This window comes from Rattus rattus, chromosome 1, assembly GCF_011064425.1.
Source record: "Rattus rattus isolate New Zealand chromosome 1, Rrattus_CSIRO_v1, whole genome shotgun sequence".
NCBI classification, from domain to species: domain Eukaryota; kingdom Metazoa; phylum Chordata; class Mammalia; order Rodentia; family Muridae; genus Rattus; species Rattus rattus.
In genome coordinates this window covers 157,410,534-157,419,373 of record NC_046154.1, presented here as the reverse complement: position 1 = coordinate 157,419,373, position 8,840 = coordinate 157,410,534, and positions in this window count along the sequence as shown.

Sequence of the window (8,840 nt, the reverse complement as noted above, 5' to 3'; positions counted from 1 at the left end):
CATGTGAGAACCCTGTGTTCCACAGCCTCACCCATTACCCCTGCATTTAAAACAAAACAGTACAAATAAACAAAAGTAGAATTCAGTGGCTGGGAAGATGGTTCAGTGATAAAGAGCACTTGATGCTCTTTCAGAGGATCCAAGTTTGTTTCCCAGCACTTGTGTTAGGTTTAACTCCAGGGGATCTTGAAGAGTTAAATTTCAAAAAGTTAGTCATAAACAAGGTCCGGACTACCTGAGGGAGACTATAGGGCTTGCCGGACCATTTGGAGCTGAAGAGTTAAAATAAAAACTTCATAAAAACTGCAAAAGAACAGCAGATAAGGGGCCAGGACAGAGCTGGCCTGAGATGTGCCCGGCCAAGCCTAAAAACAAGGTCAAGAGATTGTTCCAGGAAGGGGGCCATCCGGACGGATGACTCCCTGCTCTACAGATAAAGATAAGACGTTCTCCTATATTGAGAACACCCCAGCCCGCACGTACTGCTTGCAGATGAGACCTTGTACCCATTTCCTTTGCTGATAACCACACGAAACCCCCTGGCTTCTCCTATATAAACCCCTGCCTGAAGAGGCTCGGGGCCGATTCCTCTGTCTCCTGTGTGAGATACGTGTCGGTCCGGGATCTCGTTAATAAACGCTACCTCTTGCTGTTACATCAAGACCGGCTACTCTGATTCCTGGGGGCACCCCACCCCGCGATTGGAGCTAGAGACACGTCCCCCGTTTAGGGGTACGCTCTTTCAATCTGATGCCCTCTTCTGGCTTCAGTAAGCAACTGTGCCCTCACATGCTCATGTACTCTCGTGTATACACACACACACACACACACACACACACACACACACACACACACTGAGAGAGAGTCAGACACCACAGATACATGCATAATGTAAAATTAATATATAAATGTCTTTAACATGTGATGCAGATGGTCTCCTTGAGTACAAAGGAGTCTGTTAGAGGATTCAAATGTGGTTGGTATCGGTACAAAGGTGTAGGCAATCAACAGTCACCAGAAGCTAAGGCTAACTTGATTTCTCCTGAGTCCCATGAATAAAATCTCTAAACAAAGAAGTACTAAGAGTAAGTTATGGCTGACTGGATCCTACTTGGGCATTTAAAAAGGATGTGGGAAAGTGTGGATGACTTTAGGGGATAGCCATGAGCTGCCAATCAGCACGCTTTCCTTTGGTTGCTTAGCAAAGGGGAGGAGGGGACTCTAGAAGGAACAGCCATGAGCTGCAAACAACAAATGGTTGTCTGCCTCTGGTTTTTCTAAGAACCAACTGTGGTAGGCAAAGGATTAAGGGGAAGCCTCCAGGATTTGGGGCCCCATCCTCACAGCCTGGTGGGGTCTAACTACAGGACCCAAAAGAAGTGCCAGACAGTGTTTGTCCTGGCCTTTAATCCCAGCATCCAGGAGGCAGAGGCAGGCAAATCTTTGAGTTGGAGGCCAGCCTAGACCACAGAGAAAATTCCAGCACAGCCAGGGCCACACAGAGAAACCCTGGAAAAGCCGAATAAAGAAACAAACAAAAAGGTGATAAGATAGATAGATAGATAGATAGATAGATAGATAGATAGATAGATAGATAGATAGGGAAAGGTTGTTTTTATCTTCTGAAAGTCACATTTGTGGGTTTTGCCTCAAGTCTTCTCACGTCACATACTTTTGTATTCAAATGCACTCCCGTAAAAGAAGGAAGACACAGAACTGAATGTATAACACATGAATCTAATATGTTAAGTAATCATTGTTATATTCCCTCAGACACATCTTTAATGTTTTTTATTTATAACAATATTTTTAGTTGTTATTGTTTTGTATGGGAGCTTTGCCTGCGCATATGTCTGTATACTACATGTGTGCAATGTCCACAGAAGCTAGAAGAGGGTATCAGGTGTACTAAAACTATGGATGGGTGCTTGGAATTGAACCTGGATCCTTGAAAGAGCTGCTAGTGTTTTTAACTGCTTAGCCATCTCTCCAGCCTCTATAATCATATTTTTGTGTGTATTTTTATTCATCCCCAATAATATGACATCTATACAATATCCTATTTAAAGATGTTATTTCATTGGCTCTAGAGTACCTGGAAAGGTGTTAAGTATCATTAAGAATTGGGGAAATGTATAGAAGACCATGGTGGAATTTATACCCACCAGGAAGTTTAGCATCGAGCAAAGGGGAAGAAACAAGTGTTGATTGGGGTGAACGTGGTGCGATCAGGACCCTCTTGTCTTCTAGAGAGATTGCAGGTTGTCTCGGCTGATGCGGAAAATGTCTTGTCAGTTCTTGGAGAGTGAAAGAGAACCTCATTTCATCCTGCACTGGTCGTGTGTGAAAACAAGTGACGGAATAAAACTATGCAAAGGGATGTTCAAGGTAGCCCAGTGGAGATGATCTCTTGGGCACTGTGTGAAAACTTTCACCTGCCAATAAAACTCGGATTGGCCAATGGGTCAAGGCAGCATCGTAAGGTGGGACATCTGGCAGAGAGAAAAGAATTCTGGGTTTGAGTAAGGCAGAGGGAATTTACCCAGAATGCTGAAGGAGACAGTCACATGAAGCTGAGGAGAGTCAACCAAGCACATAGTGGGACTTAGAAAGAAAATAAATGGATAATTAAAGGATGAGCTAGTTGGGAAATAAGCCAAAGCTTATGGCGTAAGCATATGTCCACGAAATATCCAGTTTCAGAGTCCTTATTTCTGGGAACAACGATGTCATGTGCAAAAGCCTCCTGCACTCACACAGCCCCATGATTAGATTTATGAATCAAAGGCAGGAAGACTTCTGTCTTAGTCAGGGTTTCATTGTTGTGAAGAGACACCATGACCAAGGCAACTCTTATAAAAGACAACATTTAATCGGGGCTGGCTTGCAGTTTCAGAGGTTCAGTTCTTCATCATCCTGGCAGGAAGCATGGCAGCCTGCCAGGTAGACATGGTGCTGGAGAAGGAAGTGAAAACTCTACATCCTGATCCAAGGGGGAGCCAGAAGGAGACTGGCTGGCTTCTGCAGATAGCCAGGAAGAGACTCTCTTCTGCATTGGGCAGAACTTGGGCACTAGGAGTCCTCAAAGCCCACCTACACAGAGCCGCACTTCCTCCGGCAAAGCCACACCTCTTCCAATAAAGCCACACCTCCTACCAGTGCCACTCCCTATGGCCAAACATTTAAACTACAAGTTTCATTTGAGTTTGTGATCTCAGGTTTTAGTCCATCCCTGATACTGGACTCCCACTTCAGAGTTCTTGGTCTCATTAATAGAAGACTATAAAAAGGAGATGCAAGTTGAAACCGGATGATAATTTGACTAAACTTTAATAGGACCGCCCCCAGGCAGGCTAGCTCTGAACCTCTGCAAGTGCTTGAAGGAGGATAATGGAGAAGAGAAGCTGGGTGTGCTGGTTCGAATAAGAGTTACCCTTGAGCCCAGCTGCTATGGATGGCTTCTGAACTTGCAGCGACAGGTGTTATCTCTGTGAGTTCCAGGCCAGTCTGATCTATATAGTGAGTTGAGGACATCCAGGACCCTATGGAGATGATTTCAACTGCTACCTCCCTCTCAAAAAAAAAAAAAAAAAAAAAAAAAGACTTAAAAAGTCTCAGATGGACTTCAGAGATCTATACAAGAAAGTTGATTTGAATGATTGAAGGATAACTCGGGTGGAAACTTCTGCCATGCCTGCTGGTATTTTTATGTATCTATATCTCCCACTTAGAGATGTGAGGGGAGCTAACCTGCAGATGGAATTCTCCATCCTACCCCTTTTCACCCCATGAAGCTCTAAACGCCTACACCATGTGCACATCGTCGTCACACCTGAGGAGAGACTGGTGCCTTTCACTTGTCTGTGAAACAGTTCTGCTTCTGGAGATGCCTCCCTGCGTCCTTATATCTCACGTCACCCCATCAATTCTGATCTAATGCCACATACATCATACACAAACATCATAAACAAGAGAGAGAGAATTCAAGGAGTAGAAATTAGACTGATTCCTTCCTTGTATGGGAAAAGACCATAGACTTAATCCGATTATAATTAAAAGATTTACTGATTCGATGCTAGCAGGACAGCAGCCTTAAAGCCAAATCTCAGGCTAGTCATGAAGAATGGGTGTGGGGGAGGGTTTTTAAATGGGAAAACCAAGAGAAGGTCTTCGATGTTGACAGGAGCAAGGAAAAATTGGTCTGTTCTGCCAAGTTGAAGTGGTTAAGGCAACCTGAAACAATCTTAGGGCGTCTGCATAACCAAGTTACAGAAACCAAAAAAAAAAAAAAAAAAAAAAAAAAAAGTCATGTCATAGCAAGTACACAAGCACAGCTGTCAGGGTAACTGGGTCAGGGTTACTGGGGACTTCCTGGGACTGGAGTCGGAGAGCAGCAGCTATGGAGTATCAAGATGGATGCCTAGCTGACTAGGGATTTTCTTTAGCTGTCACACACTGATAACCAGATATAAGAACAAAGAGTGAGATTTCAAGATTGCCACATTTTCTCCACTCTCCTGACAAGAGACCTGGCAGTGTAAAGGATTAGAAGGCTCATGGCCACACAGGCCTTTCAATCCTAGCATTTGGGAGGCAGAGGCAGGTCGATCTCAGTGTTTGAGGTCTATGGATGGGAGTACCAGGACAACCAGGGTCACACAGAGAATCTCTGCCTCAAAAACAAAACGAGGCAAAGAAACAAAAAGGCCTGGCAGACTTTTGCTCCTGCCTGAACCCCCCCTCCCACCCTCCCACCCTCCAGTGGAAGAGTCTGACAGCTCAAAGCCTGGCCAGCCAGTGTTTACCTCAGACCTATCGGCTTCCCAGTCTTTTGTTCAAAACAATCAACTCTAAATCGGGGCGGAATAAATCCCTTCACCCTTAAACCTGGCAGTGAACAAAAACTTTGCAGCCAAATTCTGAGGGAAAAAGGAACTCTGACCATGAGAGAAATGAATCCTTTACAGGAGGTGGGAGAAGTTCCCCGGCTTTGCCTCTTGGATCATGTAAGTACATGTGCAGTACATGACTAGAGCAAGAGAAAGACTTACTCTCCTGAGGAAGTAAATCTCACAATAGCACTTGTCTCCCCTGAGTATTGGAACCAAACGAAGGGCCTTAGGAGTTAGGCACTAATTACTTGTATAAAATGTTACAAACCATTGGATCAGTCTACAGGTCCTAGGATTTGTCTGTTACTAAGAGGGACATTTTGCATCTTATTTGGGGACTTTTTAAAAAAGTTGCATTTATTTAATGTCTATGAGCACACTGTCACTGTCTTCAGACACCCCAGAGGAGGGCATCAGGTCCCATTACAGATGGTTATGAGCCACCCTGTGGTTGCTGGGAATTGAACTCAGGACCTCTGGAAGAGCAGTCAGTGCTCTTAACTGCTGAGCCATCTCTCCAACCCCATTTGGGGACTTTTTTTTATTAACTTGAGTATTTCTTATATACATTTCGAGTGTTATTCCCTTTCCCGGTTTCCGGGCAAACATCCCCCTAACCCCTCCCCTCCCCTTCTTTATTGGTGTTCCCCTCCCCACCCTCCCCCCCATTGCCGCCCTCCCCCCAACAATCTAGTTCACTGGGGGTTCAGTCTTAGCAGGACCCAGGGCTTCCCACTAGTGCTCTTACTAGGCTATTATTGCTACCTATGAGGTTGGAGCCCAGGGTGAGTTCATGTATAGTCTTTGGATAGTGGCTTAGTCCCTGGAAGCTCTGGTTGGTTGGCATTGTTGTTCATATGGGGTCTCGAGCCCCTTCAAGCTCTTCCAGTTCTTTCTCTGATTCCTTCAACGGGGGTCCCGTTCTCAGTTCAGTGGTTTGCTGCTGGCATTCGCCTCTGTATTTGCTGTAATCTGGCTGTGTCTCTCAGGATCGATCTACATCCGGCTCCTGTCGGCCTGCACTTCTTTGCTTCATCCATCTTGTCTAATTGGGTGGCTGTATATGTATGGGCCACATGTGGGGCAGGCTCTGAATGGGTGTTCCTTCTGCCTCTGTTTTAATCTTTGCCTCTCTCTTCCCTGCCAAGGGTATTCTTGTTCCATTTGGGGGCTTTTTAAGCTTTGAACTTTCTGTCTATAAAAATATCTGTGTGAAGCTGTAGCCCATGAGGGAGGAACACAGGGAACTGAGGTGCAGACTGACGTGGTGGCCTTGGGGTAGTGGTGTTTTATGGACAGCGTTTTAGTTTTGAAATGCAAAGTGTCAATGACAGTCAGGCTTAAAGCAAGCCTTTTAAGGTATGGGTCTTGTGGAATAAGGGTTTCTATATTCCCAGGTGAAAATGTTTAGGGTGTTGGGATCTGTAAATGCAGAACAATCCAAGCCATCACAAGAGTCCAGCAAAGCAAGCTCTTTATCTGAATTAGGCAGCAGAAACTGGCTGGTCGCACGGACAGCAGCATAGACGTGGGAGCTAACTGCATCTTAGAAAGTGTTTAAGCAGGCGACAAAAACGTATTGTGCTGAGACTTGCTACTGATTGACCAGGATCACAGAACAGACGCTCGGGCTGAACCGCAACCCTGAGCCAGAACGTTACAGGCTTTTAAAGCTTGAAGACCGCAAATATCCGTGCCAGGTTACAGTGAGAATTTCCCACCAATCGGAATCATCTATTCTTTCATGGTTCGGAGCAATCACTATGTTTTGGGGAACAAAAGAAAAATGGCCATCTGGAATGCTCCCCCGGAGCCTGGGAACGTGAACTTAATTTCACCTTAGGATCAACATGGAGCCTCAAAACAAAATGGCAGCACTTAGGATAAGTCTCATTTGTTTGATCCAAAAGAAAAAAAAAAAAAAAAAAAAAAAAAAAAAAGGACAGCCCCTGCCGCCCCAACCAGGACCATTAGACAGGCCCAAGACTTCAAAAAAATGTGTTTCCTATGGATTGCTCAGAAAGCAGCCAGTCCCTACCATGTGGCCTGGAGCCTGAGTTCCCCTTTCTTCCCAAAATCTGGCTTATCTCTCATCCGGCAGTTTAAAAAAAAAAGAAAGGAGGGGTTGGAGATTTAGCTCAGCGGTAAAGCCCTTGCCTAGGGAGCGCAAGGCCCTGGGTTCGGTCCCCAGCTCCGAAAAAAAGAAAAAAAAAAAAAAAAAAAAAAAGAAAGGCGTTTCTGTGCCTGGTGAAGCCCCACCCCCTTCCCTAGTCTCCAGTAGAAACACTGATTCTCCGGTCCTGCAGGGCTCATTCTTCTGTAAGCTGAGGTACTGAGCCCCAGAATTTTAGGCTGCCATTCTCGGCGATTCAGAAAAGTCTGCTCTTTTTGGGGGGGGATTGGGGGGTGGCAAACTGAGTCTATACTTTCTTTTTTTCTCAGCCTTTTCTTTCTTTCCTTTTTTTGTTTGTTTTGCTCTGTCTTTTGTTTTGTTAAGACAGGGTTTCACTATATAGCCCTGCCTGTCCTGAAACTATCTGTGTAAACCAGGTTGGCCTCGAACTCAGAGATCCCCCCCCCCTGCTTCTGCCTCCCACCTGCTGGCTGCACCGCACCACAGCCAGGTTTGGAGAGGCAATGCCCTCTGGTACTGGGGGCAGGAGTGGGTTCAGTCTTTCAGAGTCGCATCCTTGGCCTTTCAGCAATGATCCTCTCTAGGGCTTCTTTCATTATCAGTTTGGTCCTTAAGCTTGGGAAAGTGACCTTGTGAGTGTGGCCTTTCCTTTTTTTCTTAGCAGCCTACTTATCTGGGTGACATTGGGCATTTCCTTCTTTTCTCTCTTGGTTCATTTTTAAATATTGGCTTCTTAAATTTGGCCAGTGGCAGACAATGCTGACAGACCAGTAACATGCCGACTGGGACGAATTTAGCAAAAAGATCGTAAGCCAGAGAGCGGTGAAACCACCAAACTAGACCAACCTGTGGGTAGGAAGAAAGTTTTATTGGTGGTCACCTGGCTAAGGCTATCTCTCAGGATTGAGGGCAGCAAAATGGAGAGAAAGCAAGCAGACATATGACAGTCAACAGGATGGGATTGATTGGAGCTGTTAGGATTGACTGCGAATTAGATGCTCCTGCCTGAGACAGTTGATCTTTAGCGTGGATTAGGAGATTTGTTTCTCTGGTAAACAGGAACCAGCTTTTAGGCTTCTTTATCAAAACAAAAAACAAACAAACAAAAAAACCCTTTTTTAATTTAAGACATTGTCAATGAGCACTGTCATTTTGGGGCCTGCTCTGGACATAACAAAGATAAACATAGACTATTAGATGATTTATTAAATGCATGTTTGTCAGCCCCAGCTGACTGCCAGAGAACAGTGCTCACCGCATTCCTGAGAGGACACGGAAGGCTTTTATAGCAGGTGAGCGAGAGGCTATTTAATCTTACTGCTGGACCATCTGTGGGGGGTTTCTATTTGAGGGGGGAAAGCTAGATTTTGTAGCACCCACTACTCTGTTTACACTGGCCATTTAGGGTCAGGTGTCATGTGTCACTCATTGGAGGGTCAGTTGTAAATGTTGGTAGGAGACACCCTTGTGGGGAATCCACCAGAGAAGACTGCTCAGACATGGGTGTTGGCTAATAGAAAGTCTTTATTAGCCAGCCGGCAGCTACACAGTGTGTTCGGGATCCCAGATAGTTCTGAACCTTCCTCAAGGTGAGACTTAATGCACAAAAACATATCCTGGGGTGATAGACTTCACTTAACAAGAGCAGTTAGCCAGAAACAGAACTAAAAAGGTAAAAAGAGCTCTCAGAACCAGAGACTTTGATGGAGTAGTTCTTTGGTTTGGGTAGCTTGTACTTTCTACTGACTGAATTTTACAATTCTACCACAGAGTCTACCACAGAGTGCTAAGGTCTGAGGGCCAACCAAGTGGTT